We start from the raw sequence: 14025 nt of genomic DNA on the forward strand, positions 1-14025 counted from the left end.
TCATCTGTTCCCTGTCACTCACTTTGAGTGATGCGTGTTGCTATTTTTATTAATTGTATGAAAGCATGCGAAATAAGTGAGGGAGACAGGGCACTGCTGGTACGTGCCCCGTCCTTCCGTTACTTTAATTTTTAGGTCTCAGCCTGATGTGAGCAGCGCATGGCTCGTATACGACAACAGTGACATCATACTCTCGCAGCTGTGATGGCCGAGTGGCTAAGGCGTTGGACTTGAGATCCAATGGGGTTTCCCCGCTTAGGTTCGAATCCTGCTTGCAGTGTCATGGAATTTTGCATGAACACCATTTGGTTTAGTTAAGTAAATGTTCACTTCTCGTTATGTAATCCTCATCAAGTCACAGAGTTAAACGGCAAAAACGCAAACTAGATGTAAACATTGACACAATTTCTACACCCAGGAAGTGTTTTAGAGAGCAGGTGGCTAGGAAGGGTTTGTAGTTGGGACCTGTCCTGCCTGATCTAGACAAGTCAGGAAAAGAGTTATTTTTTTTATGAAGCGTGTCTTGTTTAGGCTTTTGGACTCTTTCTGAGTACACTTAAAGGCCCGTTGCCACCGCCGTAATATAGGGAAAAGAGGGTAGAAATGCGCAGTGATTGATTACCGCTCATCTGTGCCCTGTCACTCATTTTGAGTGATACGTGTTGCTATTTTTATTAATTGTATGAAAGCATGTGAAATAAGTGAGTACAACAGGGCACTGCTGGTTCCTGCCCTGTCCTTATGTTACTTTAGTTTTTTAGGTCTCGGCCTGACGTGAGCAGCGCATGGTTCATATACGACAAAAGTGACATCATACTCATGGAGCTGCGATGGACGACTGGTTAAGGCGTTGGACTCGAAATTTAATGGGGTTTCCCTGCGCAGGTTCGAATCCTGCTTGCAGGGTCGTCCAATTTTGCATGAACACCATTTGGTTTAGTTAAGTAAATGTTCACTTCTCGTTATGCAATCCTCATCAAGTCACAGAGTTAAACAGCAAAAATTCAAACTAAATGTAAACATTAAGACAATTTCAACACTCAGGAAGTGTTTTAGAGAGCAGGTGGTTCGGAAGGGTTCGTAGTCTGGACCTGTCCTGCCTGATCTTGACGAGTCACGAAAAGAGTAATTTTTTTTTATGTAGAGTGTCTTGTTTAGACTTTTGGACTCTTTCTGAGTACACTTAAGGGCCCGGTCCCAGCGCCGTAATATAGGGAAAAGAGGGTAGAAATGCGCAGTGATTGATTACTGCTCATCTGTGCCCTGTCACTCACTTTGAGTGATACGTGTTGCTATTTTTATTAATTGTATGAAAGTAAGCGAAATAAGTGAGGGCAACAGAGCACTGCTGGTACCTGCCCCGTCATTCAGTTACTTTATTTTTTAGGTCTTTGTCTGAGGTGAGCAGCGCATGGCTCATAGACGACAACAGTGACATCATTCTCATGGAGCTGCGATGGCCGAGTGGTTAAGGCGTTGGACTTGAAATCCAATGGGGTTTCCCCGCGCAGGTTAGAATCCTGCTTGCAGCGTCGTGCCATTTTGCATGAACACCATTTGGTTTGTTAAGGAAATGCACACTTCTCGTTAGTCAATCCTCATCAAGTCACAGAGCTAAACAGCAAAAATTCAAACTAAGTGTAAACAGTAAGACAATTTCAACACTCAGGAAGTGTTTTAGATAGCAGGTGGTTCGGAAGGGTTCGTAGTCTGGACCTGTCCTGCTTGATCATGACAAGTAACAAAAAGAGTAATTCTTTTATGTAACGTGTCTTGTTTAGGCATTTGGACTCTTTCTGAGTACTCTTAAGGGCCCATTCCCAGCACCGTAATATAGGGAAAAGAGGGTAGGAATGTGCAGTGATTGATTACCGCTCATCTGTTCCCTGTCACTCACTTTGAGTGATGCGTGTTGCTATTTTTATTAATTGTATGAAAGCATGCGAAATAAGTGAGGGAGACAGGGCACTGCTGGTACGTGCCCCGTCCTTCCGTTACTTTAATTTTTAGGTCTCAGCCTGATGTGAGCAGCGCATGGCTCGTATACGACAACAGTGACATCATACTCTCGCAGCTGTGATGGCCGAGTGGCTAAGGCGTTGGACTTGAGATCCAATGGGGTTTCCCTGCTTAGGTTCGAATCCTGCTTGCAGTGTCATGGAATTTTGCATGAACACCATTTGGTTTAGTTAAGTAAATGTTCACTTCTCGTTATGTAATCCTCATCAAGTCACAGAGTTAAACGGCAAAAACGCAAACTAGATGTAAACATTGACACAATTTCTACACCCAGGAAGTGTTTTAGAGAGCAGGTGGCTAGGAAGGGTTTGTAGTTGGGACCTGTCCTGCCTGATCTAGACAAGTCAGGAAAAGTGTTATTTTTTTTATGAAGCGTGTCTTGTTTAGGCTTTTGGACTCTTTCTGAGTACACTTAAAGGCCCGTTGCCACCGCCGTAATATAGGGAAAAGAGGGTAGAAATGCGCAGTGATTGATTACCGCTCATCTGTGCCCTGTCACTCATTTTGAGTGATACGTGTTGCTATTTTTATTAATTGTATGAAAGCATGTGAAATAAGTGAGTACAACAGGGCACTGCTGGTTCCTGCCCTGTCTTTATGTTACTTTAGTTTTTTAGGTCTCGGCCTGACGTGAGCAGCGCATGGTTCATATACGACAAAAGTGACATCATACTCATGGAGCTGCGATGGACGACTGGTTAAGGCGTTGGACTCGAAATTTAATGGGGTTTCCCTGCGCAGGTTCGAATCCTGCTTGCAGGGTTGTCCAATTTTGCATGAACACCATTTTGTTTGTTAAGGAAATGTTCACTTCTCGTTACGCAATCCTCATCAAGTCACAGAGTTAAACAGCAAAAACTCAAATTAAATGTAAACATTAAGACAATTTCAACACTCAGGAAGTGTTTTAGAGAGCAGGTGGTTCGGAAGGGTTCGTAGTCTGGACCTGTCCTGCCTGATCTTGACGAGTCACGAAAAGAGTATTTTTTTTTATGTAGAGTGTCTTGTTTAGACTTTTGGACTCTTTCTGAGTACACTTGAGGGCCCGGTCCCAGCGCCGTAATATAGGGAAAAGAGGGTAGAAATGCGCAGTGATTGATTACTGCTCATCTGTGCCCTGTCACTCACTTTGAGTGATACGTGTTGCTATTTTTATTAATTGTATGAAAGCAAGCGAAATAAGTGATGGCAACAGAGCACTGCTGGTTCCTGCCCCGTCCTTCCGTTACTTTATTTTTTAGGTGTTGGTTTGACGTGAGCAGCGCATGGCTCATATACGACAACAGTGACATCATACTCATGGAGCTGCGATGGCCGAGTGGTTAAGGCGTTGGACTCGAAATCCAATGGGGTTTCCCTGCGCAGGTTCGAATCCTTCTTGCAGCGACGTGTGATTTTGCATGAACACCATTTGGTTTGTTAAGGAAATGTTCACTTCTCGTTAGTCAATCCTCATCAAGTCACAGAGTTAAACAGCAAAAATTCAAACTAAATGTAAACATTAAGACAATTTCAACACTCAGGAAGTGTTTTAGAGAGAAGGTGGTTCGGAAGGGTTCGTAGTCTGGACCTGTCCTGCCTGATCTTGACGAGTCACAAAAAGAGTAATTTTTTCATGTGGCGTGTCTTGTTTAGGCTTTTGGACTCTTTCTGAGTACTCTTAAGGGCCCACTCCCAGCGCCGTAATATAGGGAAAATAGGGTAGACATGTGCAGTGATTGATTACCGCTCATCTGTGCCCTGTCACTCACTTTGAGGGATGCGTGTTGCTATTTTTAATAATTGTATCAAAGCATGCGAAATAAGTGTGGGCAACAGGGCACTGCTGGTACCTGCCCCGTCCTTCCGTTGCTTTATTTTGTAGGTCTCGGTCTGACTTGAGCAGCGCATGGCTCGTATACGACAACAGTGACATCATACTCATGGAGCTGAGATGGCAGAGTGGTTAAGGCGTTGGTCCTGCAATCAAATGGGGTTTCCCTGCACAGGTTCGAATCCTGCTTGCAGCATCGTGCGATATTGCATGAACACCATTTGGTTTGTTAAGGAAATGTTCACTTCTCGTTAGTCAATCCTCATCAAGTCACAGAGTTAAACAGCAAAAACTAAACCTCAGGAAGTTTTTAGAGAGCAGGTGGTTCGAAAGGGTTCGTAGTCTGGACCTGTCCTGCCTGATCTTGACGAGTCCCAAAAAGAGTAATTTTTTTATGTAGCGTGTCTTGTTTAGCTTTTGGACTCTTTCTGAGTACTCTTAAGGGCCCATTCACAGCGCCGTAATATAGGGAAAAGAGGGTAGAAATGTGCAGTGATTGATTACCGCTCATCTGTGCCCTGTCACTCACTTTGAGTGATGCGTGTTGCTATTTTTATTAATTGTATCAAAGCATGCGAAATAAGTGAGGGAGACAGGGCACTGCTGGTACGTGCCCCGTTCTTCCGTAACTTTAATTTTTAGGTCTCGGCCTGACGTGAGCAGTGCATGGCTCGTATACGACAACAGTGACATCATACTCATGCAGCTGCAATGGCCGAGTGGTTAAGGTGTTGGACTTGAAATCCATTGGGGGTTCCCCGCGTAGGTTCGAATCCTGCTTGCAGCGCCATGAAATTTTGCATGAATACCATTTGGTTTAGTTAAGTAAATGTTCACTTCTTGTTATGCAATCCTCATCAAGTCGCAGAGTTAAACGGCAAAAACAAAAACTAGATGTAAATATTGAGACAATTTCCACACCCAGGAAGTGTTTTAGAGAGCAGGTGGCTCGGAAGGGTTCGTAGTCTGGTCCTGTCCTGCCTGATCTAGACGAGTCACGAAAAGAGTAATTTTTTTATGTAGCGCGTCTTGTTTAGGCTTTTGGACTCTTTCTGAGTACACTTAAGGGCCCATTCCTAGCGCCGTAATACAGGGAAAAGAGGGCAGAAATGTGCAGTGATTGATTACCGCTCATCTGTGCCCTTTCACTCACTTTGAGTGATGCGTGTTGCTATTTTTATTAATTGTATGAAAGCATGCGAAATAAGTGAGGGAGACAGGGCACTGCTGGTACATGCCCGTCCTTCTGTTACTTTAAGTGTTTAGGTCTCGGCCTGACGTGAGCAGCGCATGGCTCGTATACGACAACAGTGACATCATACACACGCAGCTGCGATGACCGAGTGGGTAAGGTGTTGGACTTGAAATTCAATGGGGTTTCACCACGTCATGAGATTTTGCATTAATACCATTTGGTTTAGTTAAGTAAATGTCCACTTCTCGTTATGCAGTCCTCTTCAAGTCACAGAGTTAAACGGCAAAAACTCAAACTAGATGTAAACATTGAGACAATTTCTACACCCAGGAAGTGTTTTACAGAGCAGGTGGCTCGGAAGGGTTCGTAGTCTGGACCTGTCCTGCCTGATCTAGACAAGTCACGAAAAGAGTAATTTTTTTTTATGAAGCGTGTGTTGGTTAGACTTTTGGACTCTTTCCGAGTACACTTAAGGGCCCGTTGCCTCCGCCGTAATATAGGGAAAAGAGGGTAGAAATGCGCAGTGATTGATTACTGCTCATCTGTGCCCTGTCACTCACTTTGAGTGATACGTGTTGCTATTTTTATTAATTGTATGAAAGCATGTGAAATAAGTGAGGGCAACAGGGCACTGCTGGTTCCTGCCCCGTCCTTATGTTACTTTATTTTTTAGGTCTCGGCCTGACTTGAGCAGCGCATGGCTCATATACGACAACAGTGACATCATACACATGAAGCTACGATGGCCGAGTGGTTAAGGCATTGGACTCGAAATTCAATGGGGTTTCCCTGCGCAGGTTCGAATCCTGCGCTGGTTCGAATCCTGCTTGCAGCGTCGTACCATTTTGCATGAACACCATTTGGTTTGTTAAGGAAATGTTCACTTCTCGTTACACAATCCTCATCAAGTCACCGAGTTAAACAGCAAAAACTCCAACTAAATGTAAACATTAAGACAATTTCAACACTCAGGAAGTGTTTTAGAGAGCAGGTGGTTTGGAATGGTTCGTAGTCTGGACCTGTCCTGCCTGATCTTGACGAGTCACGAAAAGAGTAATTTTTTTTATGTAGCGTGTCTTGTTTAGGCTTTTGGACTCTTTCTGAGTACACTTGAGGGCCTGGTCCCAGCGCCGTAATATAGGGAAAAGAGGGTAGAAATGCTCAGTGATTGATTACTGCTCATCTGTGCCCTGTCACTCACTTTGAGTGATACGTGTTGCTATTTTTATTAATTGTATGAAAGCAAGCGAAATAAGTGATGGCAACAGAGCACTGCTGGTACCTGCCCCGTCCTTCCGTTACTTTATTTTTTAGGTCTCGGTCTGACGTGAGCAGCGCATGGCTCATATACGACAACAGTGACATCATACTCATGGAGCTGCGATGGCCGAGTGGTTAAGGCGTTGGACTCGAAATCCAATGGGGTTTCCCCGCGCAGGTTAGAATCCTGCTTGCAGCGTCGTGCCATTTTGCATGAACACCATTTGGTTTGTTAAGGAAATGCACACTTCTCGTTAGTCAATCCTCATCAAGTCACAGAGCTAAACAGCAAAAATTCAAACTAAGTGTAAACAGTAAGACAATTTCAACACTCAGGAAGTGTTTTAGATAGCAGGTGGTTCGGAAGGGTTCGTAGTCTGGACCTGTCCTGCTTGATCATGACAAGTAACAAAAAGAGTAATTCTTTTATGTAACGTGTCTTGTTTAGGCATTTGGACTCTTTCTGAGTACTCTTAAGGGCCCATTCCCAGCACCGTAATATAGGGAAAAGAGGGTAGGAATGTGCAGTGATTGATTACCGCTCATCTGTTCCCTGTCACTCACTTTGAGTGATGCGTGTTGCTATTTTTATTAATTGTATGAAAGCATGCGAAATAAGTGAGGGAGACAGGGCACTGCTGGTACGTGCCCCGTCCTTCCGTTACTTTAATTTTTAGGTCTCAGCCTGATGTGAGCAGCGCATGGCTCGTATACGACAACAGTGACATCATACTCTCGCAGCTGTGATGGCCGAGTGGCTAAGGCGTTGGACTTGAGATCCAATGGGGTTTCCCTGCTTAGGTTCGAATCCTGCTTGCAGTGTCATGGAATTTTGCATGAACACCATTTGGTTTAGTTAAGTAAATGTTCACTTCTCGTTATGTAATCCTCATCAAGTCACAGAGTTAAACGGCAAAAACGCAAACTAGATGTAAACATTGACACAATTTCTACACCCAGGAAGTGTTTTAGAGAGCAGGTGGCTAGGAAGGGTTTGTAGTTGGGACCTGTCCTGCCTGATCTAGACAAGTCAGGAAAAGTGTTATTTTTTTTATGAAGCGTGTCTTGTTTAGGCTTTTGGACTCTTTCTGAGTACACTTAAAGGCCCGTTGCCACCGCCGTAATATAGGGAAAAGAGGGTAGAAATGCGCAGTGATTGATTACCGCTCATCTGTGCCCTGTCACTCATTTTGAGTGATACGTGTTGCTATTTTTATTAATTGTATGAAAGCATGTGAAATAAGTGAGTACAACAGGGCACTGCTGGTTCCTGCCCTGTCTTTATGTTACTTTAGTTTTTTAGGTCTCGGCCTGACGTGAGCAGCGCATGGTTCATATACGACAAAACTGACATCATACTCATGGAGCTGCGATGGACGACTGGTTAAGGCGTTGGACTCGAAATTTAATGGGGTTTCCCTGCGCAGGTTCGAATCCTGCTTGCAGGGTTGTCCAATTTTGCATGAACACCATTTTGTTTGTTAAGGAAATGTTCACTTCTCGTTACGCAATCCTCATCAAGTCACAGAGTTAAACAGCAAAAACTCAAATTAAATGTAAACATTAAGACAATTTCAACACTCAGGAAGTGTTTTAGAGAGCAGGTGGTTCGGAAGGGTTCGTAGTCTGGACCTGTCCTGCCTGATCTTGACGAGTCACGAAAAGAGTATTTTTTTTTATGTAGAGTGTCTTGTTTAGACTTTTGGACTCTTTCTGAGTACACTTGAGGGCCCGGTCCCAGCGCCGTAATATAGGGAAAAGAGGGTAGAAATGCGCAGTGATTGATTACTGCTCATCTGTGCCCTGTCACTCACTTTGAGTGATACGTGTTGCTATTTTTATTAATTGTATGAAAGCAAGCGAAATAAGTGATGGCAACAGAGCACTGCTGGTTCCTGCCCCGTCCTTCCGTTACTTTATTTTTTAGGTGTTGGTTTGACGTGAGCAGCGCATGGCTCATATACGACAACAGTGACATCATACTCATGGAGCTGCGATGGCCGAGTGGTTAAGGCGTTGGACTCGAAATCCAATGGGGTTTCCCTGCGCAGGTTCGAATCCTTCTTGCAGCGACGTGTGATTTTGCATGAACACCATTTGGTTTGTTAAGGAAATGTTCACTTCTCGTTAGTCAATCCTCATCAAGTCACAGAGTTAAACAGCAAAAATTCAAACTAAATGTAAACATTAAGACAATTTCAACACTCAGGAAGTGTTTTAGAGAGAAGGTGGTTCGGAAGGGTTCGTAGTCTGGACCTGTCCTGCCTGATCTTGACGAGTCACAAAAAGAGTAATTTTTTCATGTGGCGTGTCTTGTTTAGGCTTTTGGACTCTTTCTGAGTACTCTTAAGGGCCCACTCCCAGCGCCGTAATATAGGGAAAATAGGGTAGACATGTGCAGTGATTGATTACCGCTCATCTGTGCCCTGTCACTCACTTTGAGGGATGCGTGTTGCTATTTTTAATAATTGTATCAAAGCATGCGAAATAAGTGTGAGCAACAGGGCACTGCTGGTACCTGCCCCGTCCTTCCGTTGCTTTATTTTGTAGGTCTCGGTCTGACTTGAGCAGCGCATGGCTCGTATACGACAACAGTGACATCATACTCATGGAGCTGAGATGGCAGAGTGGTTAAGGCGTTGGTCCTGCAATCAAATGGGGTTTCCCTGCACAGGTTCGAATCCTGCTTGCAGCATCGTGCGATATTGCATGAGCACCATTTGGTTTGTTAAGGAAATGTTCACTTCTCGTTAGTCAATCCTCATCAAGTCACAGAGTTAAACAGCAAAAACTAAACCTCAGGAAGTTTTTAGAGAGCAGGTGGTTCGAAAGGGTTCGTAGTCTGGACCTGTCCTGCCTGATCTTGACGAGTCCCAAAAAGAGTAATTTTTTTATGTAGCGTGTCTTGTTTAGCTTTTGGACTCTTTCTGAGTACTCTTAAGGGCCCATTCACAGCGCCGTAATATAGGGAAAAGAGGGTAGAAATGTGCAGTGATTGATTACCGCTCATCTGTGCCCTGTCACTCACTTTGAGTGATGCGTGTTGCTATTTTTATTAATTGTATCAAAGCATGCGAAATAAGTGAGGGAGACAGGGCACTGCTGGTACGTGCCCCGTTCTTCCGTAACTTTAATTTTTAGGTCTCGGCCTGACGTGAGCAGTGCATGGCTCGTATACGACAACAGTGACATCATACTCATGCAGCTGCAATGGCCGAGTGGTTAAGGTGTTGGACTTGAAATCCATTGGGGGTTCCCCGCGTAGGTTCGAATCCTGCTTGCAGCGCCATGAAATTTTGCATGAATACCATTTGGTTTAGTTAAGTAAATGTTCACTTCTTGTTATGCAATCCTCATCAAGTCGCAGAGTTAAACGGCAAAAACAAAAACTAGATGTAAATATTGAGACAATTTCCACACCCAGGAAGTGTTTTAGAGAGCAGGTGGCTCGGAAGGGTTCGTAGTCTGGTCCTGTCCTGCCTGATCTAGACGAGTCACGAAAAGAGTAATTTTTTTATGTAGCGCGTCTTGTTTAGGCTTTTGGACTCTTTCTGAGTACACTTAAGGGCCCATTCCTAGCGCCGTAATACAGGGAAAAGAGGGCAGAAATGTGCAGTGATTGATTACCGCTCATCTGTGCCCTTTCACTCACTTTGAGTGATGCGTGTTGCTATTTTTATTAATTGTATGAAAGCATGCGAAATAAGTGAGGGAGACAGGGCACTGCTGGTACATGCCCGTCCTTCTGTTACTTTAAGTGTTTAGGTCTCGGCCTGACGTGAGCAGCGCATGGCTCGTATACGACAACAGTGACATCATACACACGCAGCTGCGATGACCGAGTGGGTAAGGTGTTGGACTTGAAATTCAATGGGGTTTCACCACGTCATGAGATTTTGCATTAATACCATTTGGTTTAGTTAAGTAAATGTCCACTTCTCGTTATGCAGTCCTCTTCAAGTCACAGAGTTAAACGGCAAAAACTCAAACTAGATGTAAACATTGAGACAATTTCTACACCCAGGAAGTGTTTTACAGAGCAGGTGGCTCGGAAGGGTTCGTAGTCTGGACCTGTCCTGCCTGATCTAGACAAGTCACGAAAAGAGTAATTTTTTTTTATGAAGCGTGTGTTGGTTAGACTTTTGGACTCTTTCCGAGTACACTTAAGGGCCCGTTGCCACCGCCGTAATATAGGGAAAAGAGGGTAGAAATGCGCAGTGATTGATTACTGCTCATCTGTGCCCTGTCACTCACTTTGAGTGATACGTGTTGCTATTTTTATTAATTGTATGAAAGCATGTGAAATAAGTGAGGGCAACAGGGCACTGCTGGTTCCTGCCCCGTCCTTATGTTACTTTATTTTTTAGGTCTCGGCCTGACTTGAGCAGCGCATGGCTCATATACGACAACAGTGACATCATACACATGAAGCTACGATGGCCGAGTGGTTAAGGCATTGGACTCGAAATTCAATGGGGTTTCCCTGCGCAGGTTCGAATCCTGCGCTGGTTCGAATCCTGCTTGCAGCGTCGTACCATTTTGCATGAACACCATTTGGTTTGTTAAGGAAATGTTCACTTCTCGTTACACAATCCTCATCAAGTCACCGAGTTAAACAGCAAAAACTCCAACTAAATGTAAACATTAAGACAATTTCAACACTCAGGAAGTGTTTTAGAGAGCAGGTGGTTTGGAATGGTTCGTAGTCTGGACCTGTCCTGCCTGATCTTGACGAGTCACGAAAAGAGTAATTTTTTTTATGTAGCGTGTCTTGTTTAGGCTTTTGGACTCTTTCTGAGTACACTTAAGGGCCCGGTCCCAGCGCCGTAATATAGGGAAAAGAGGGTAGAAATGTGCAGTGATTGATTACTGCTCATCTGTGCCCTGTCACTCACTTTGAGTGATACGTGTTGGTATTTTTATTAATTGTATGAAAGCAAGCGAAATAAGTGAGGGCAACTGAGCACTGCTGGTACCTGCCCCGTGCTTCAGTTACTTTATTTTTTAGGTCTCGGTCTGAGGTGAGTAGCGCATGGCTCATATACGACAACAGTGACATCATTTTCATGGAGCTGCGATGGCCGAGTGGTTATGGCGTTAGCCTTGAAATCCAATGGGGTTTCCCCGCGCAGGTTCGAATCCTGCTTGCAGCGTCGTGCAATTTTGCATGAACACCATTTGGTTTGATAAGGAAATGCTCACTTCTCGTTAGTCAATCCTCATCAAGTCACAGAGTTAAACAGCAAAAACTCAAACTAAATGTAAATATTAAGACAATTTCAACACTCAGGAAGTGTTTTGGATAGCAGGTGGTTCGGAAGGGTTCGTAGTCTGGACCTGTCCTGCTTGATCATGACGAGTAACAAAAAGAGTAATTCTTTTATGTAACGTGTCTTGTTTAGGCATTTGAAATCTTTCTGAGTACTCTTAAGGGCGCATTCCCAGCACCGTAATATAGGGAAAAGAGGGTAGGAATGTGCAGTGATTGATTACCGCTCATCTGTGCCCTGTCACTCACTTTGAGTGATGCGTGTTGCTATTTTTATTAATTGTATGAAAGCATGCAAAATAAGTGAGGGAGACAGGGCACTGCTGGTACGTGCCCCGTCCTTCCATTACTTTAATTTTTAGGTCTCGGCCTGATGTGAGCAGCGCATGGCTCGTATACGACAATAGTGACATCATACTCTCGCAGCTGTGATGGCTGAGTGGTTAAGGCGTTGGACTTGAGATCCAATGGGGTTTCCCCGCTTACTTTCGAATCCTGCTTGCAGTGTCATGAGATTTTGCATGAAAACCATTTGGTTTAGTTAAGGAAATGTTCACTTCTCGTTATGCAATCCTCATCAAGTCACAGAGTTAAACGGCAAAAACGCAAACTAGATGTAAACATTGAGACAATTTCTACACCCAGGAAGTGTTTTAGAGAGCAGGTGGGTAGGAAGGGTTTGTAGTCTGGACCTGTCCTGCCTGATCTAGACAAGTCAGGAAAAGAGTGATTATTTTTTTATGAAGCGTGTCTTGTTTAGGCTTTTGGACTCTTTCTGAGTACTCTTAAGGGCCCATTCCCAGCACCGTAATATAGGGAAAAAGAGGGTAGGAATGTGCAGTGATTGATTACCGCTCATCTGTGCCCTGTCACTCACTTTGAGTGATGCGTGTTGCTAGTTTTTATTATTTGTATGAAAGCATGCGAAATAAGTGAGGGAGACAGGGCACTGCTGGTACGTGCCCCGTCCTTCCGTTACTTTAATTTTTAGGTGTCGGCCTGATGTGAGCAGCGCATGGCTCGTATACGACAACAGTGATATCATACTCACGCAGCTGCGAATGCCGAGTGGTTAAGGCGTGGACTTGAAATCCAATGGGGTTTCCTAGCTTAGGTTTGAATCCTGCTTGCAGCGTCATGAGATTTTGCATGAACACCATTTGGTTTAGTTAAGTAAATGTTCACTTCTCGTTATGCAATCCTCATCAAGTCACAGAGTTAAACGGCAAAAACTCAAACTAGATGTAAACATTAAGACAATTTCTACACCCAGGAAGTGTTTTAGAGAGCAGGTGGCTAGGAAGGGTTTGTAGTCTGGACCTGTCCTGCCTGATCTAGACAAGTCAGGAAAAGAGTAATTTTTTTAATGTAGCGTGTCTTGTTTAGGCTTTTGGACTCTTTCTGAGTACACTTAAGGGCCCGGTCCCAGCGCCGTAATATAGGGAAAAGAGGGTAGAAATGTGCAGTGATTGATTACTGCTCATCTGTGCCCTGTCACTCACTTTGAGTGATACGTGTTGCTATTTTTATTAATTGTATGAAAGCAAGCAAAATAAGTGAGGGCAACAGAGCACTGCTGGTATCTGCCCCGTCCTTCCGTTACTTTCTTTTTTAGGTCTCGGTCTGACGTGAGCAGCGCATGGCTCATACACGACAACAGTGACATCATACTCATGGAGCTGTGATGGCCGAGTGGTTAAGGTGTTGGACTCGAAATCCAATGGGGTTTCCCTGCGCAGGTTCGAATCCTGCTTGCAGCAACGTGTGATTTTGCATGAACACCATTTGGTTTGTTAAGGAAATGTTCACTTCTCGTTAGTCAATCATCATCAAGTCACAGAGTTAAACAGCAAAAATTCAAACTAAATGTAAACATTAAGACAATTTCAACACTCAGGAAGTGTTTTAGAGAGCAGGTGGTTCGGAAGGGTTCGTAGTCTGGACCTGTCCTGCCTGATCTTGACGAGTCACAAAAAGAGTAATTTTTTCATGTAGCGTGTCTTGTTTAGGTTTTTGGACTCTTTCTGAGTACTCTTAAGGGCCCATTCCCAGCGCCGTAATATAGGGAAAATAGGGTAGAAATGTGCAGTGATTGATTACCGCTCATCTGTGCCCTGTCACTCGTTTTGAGTGATGCGTGTTGCTATTTTTATTAATTGTATCAAAGCATGCGAAATAAGTGAGAGCAACAGGGCACTGCTGGTACCTGCCCCGTCCTTCCGTTGCTTTATTTTGTAGGTCTCGGCCTGACTTGAGCAGCGCATGGCTCATATACGACAACAGTGACGTCATATTCATGGAGCTACGATGGCCGAGTGGTTAAGGCATTGGACTCGAAATTCAATGGGGTTTCCCTGCGCAGTTTCGAATCCTGCTTGCAGCGTTGTACCATTTTGCATGAACACCATTTGGTTTGTTAAGGAAATGTTCACTTCTCGTTACACAATCCTCATCAAGTCACTGAGTTAA

General features: G+C 44.1%; 14 non-coding genes across 14 annotated transcripts; all 14 read left to right on the top strand.

Moving 5' to 3' along the window:
• The first annotated feature begins 198 nt into the window (after positions 1 to 198).
• Positions 199 to 280, top strand: TRNAS-UGA (transfer RNA serine (anticodon UGA)). Its single transcript has one exon. It is a non-coding gene; the product is annotated as a tRNA-Ser (tRNA).
• A 1170-nt stretch (positions 281 to 1450) lies between these two features.
• TRNAS-UGA (transfer RNA serine (anticodon UGA)) lies at positions 1451 to 1532 on the top strand. Its single transcript has one exon. It is a non-coding gene; the product is annotated as a tRNA-Ser (tRNA).
• Positions 1533 to 2073: 541 nt separating this feature from the next.
• Positions 2074 to 2155, top strand: TRNAS-UGA (transfer RNA serine (anticodon UGA)). The gene has a single exon. It is a non-coding gene; the product is annotated as a tRNA-Ser (tRNA).
• Positions 2156 to 3323: 1168 nt separating this feature from the next.
• Positions 3324 to 3405, top strand: TRNAS-CGA (transfer RNA serine (anticodon CGA)). The gene has a single exon. It is a non-coding gene; the product is annotated as a tRNA-Ser (tRNA).
• Positions 3406 to 4537: 1132 nt separating this feature from the next.
• Positions 4538 to 4619, top strand: TRNAS-UGA (transfer RNA serine (anticodon UGA)). The gene has a single exon. It is a non-coding gene; the product is annotated as a tRNA-Ser (tRNA).
• Positions 4620 to 5763: 1144 nt separating this feature from the next.
• Positions 5764 to 5862, top strand: TRNAS-CGA (transfer RNA serine (anticodon CGA)). The gene has a single exon. It is a non-coding gene; the product is annotated as a tRNA-Ser (tRNA).
• A 542-nt stretch (positions 5863 to 6404) lies between these two features.
• TRNAS-CGA (transfer RNA serine (anticodon CGA)) lies at positions 6405 to 6486 on the top strand. The gene has a single exon. It is a non-coding gene; the product is annotated as a tRNA-Ser (tRNA).
• A 541-nt stretch (positions 6487 to 7027) lies between these two features.
• TRNAS-UGA (transfer RNA serine (anticodon UGA)) lies at positions 7028 to 7109 on the top strand. The gene has a single exon. It is a non-coding gene; the product is annotated as a tRNA-Ser (tRNA).
• A 1168-nt stretch (positions 7110 to 8277) lies between these two features.
• On the top strand, positions 8278 to 8359 carry TRNAS-CGA (transfer RNA serine (anticodon CGA)). The gene has a single exon. It is a non-coding gene; the product is annotated as a tRNA-Ser (tRNA).
• A 1132-nt stretch (positions 8360 to 9491) lies between these two features.
• TRNAS-UGA (transfer RNA serine (anticodon UGA)) lies at positions 9492 to 9573 on the top strand. Its single transcript has one exon. It is a non-coding gene; the product is annotated as a tRNA-Ser (tRNA).
• A 1144-nt stretch (positions 9574 to 10717) lies between these two features.
• Positions 10718 to 10816, top strand: TRNAS-CGA (transfer RNA serine (anticodon CGA)). Its single transcript has one exon. It is a non-coding gene; the product is annotated as a tRNA-Ser (tRNA).
• Positions 10817 to 11358: 542 nt separating this feature from the next.
• Positions 11359 to 11440, top strand: TRNAS-UGA (transfer RNA serine (anticodon UGA)). The gene has a single exon. It is a non-coding gene; the product is annotated as a tRNA-Ser (tRNA).
• A 1794-nt stretch (positions 11441 to 13234) lies between these two features.
• TRNAS-CGA (transfer RNA serine (anticodon CGA)) lies at positions 13235 to 13316 on the top strand. The gene has a single exon. It is a non-coding gene; the product is annotated as a tRNA-Ser (tRNA).
• Positions 13317 to 13857: 541 nt separating this feature from the next.
• On the top strand, positions 13858 to 13939 carry TRNAS-CGA (transfer RNA serine (anticodon CGA)). Its single transcript has one exon. It is a non-coding gene; the product is annotated as a tRNA-Ser (tRNA).
• The last annotated feature ends 86 nt before the right edge of the window (positions 13940 to 14025 follow it).

This window comes from Lissotriton helveticus, chromosome 11 (assembly GCF_964261635.1).
Source record: "Lissotriton helveticus chromosome 11, aLisHel1.1, whole genome shotgun sequence".
NCBI lineage: Eukaryota > Metazoa > Chordata > Amphibia > Caudata > Salamandridae > Lissotriton > Lissotriton helveticus.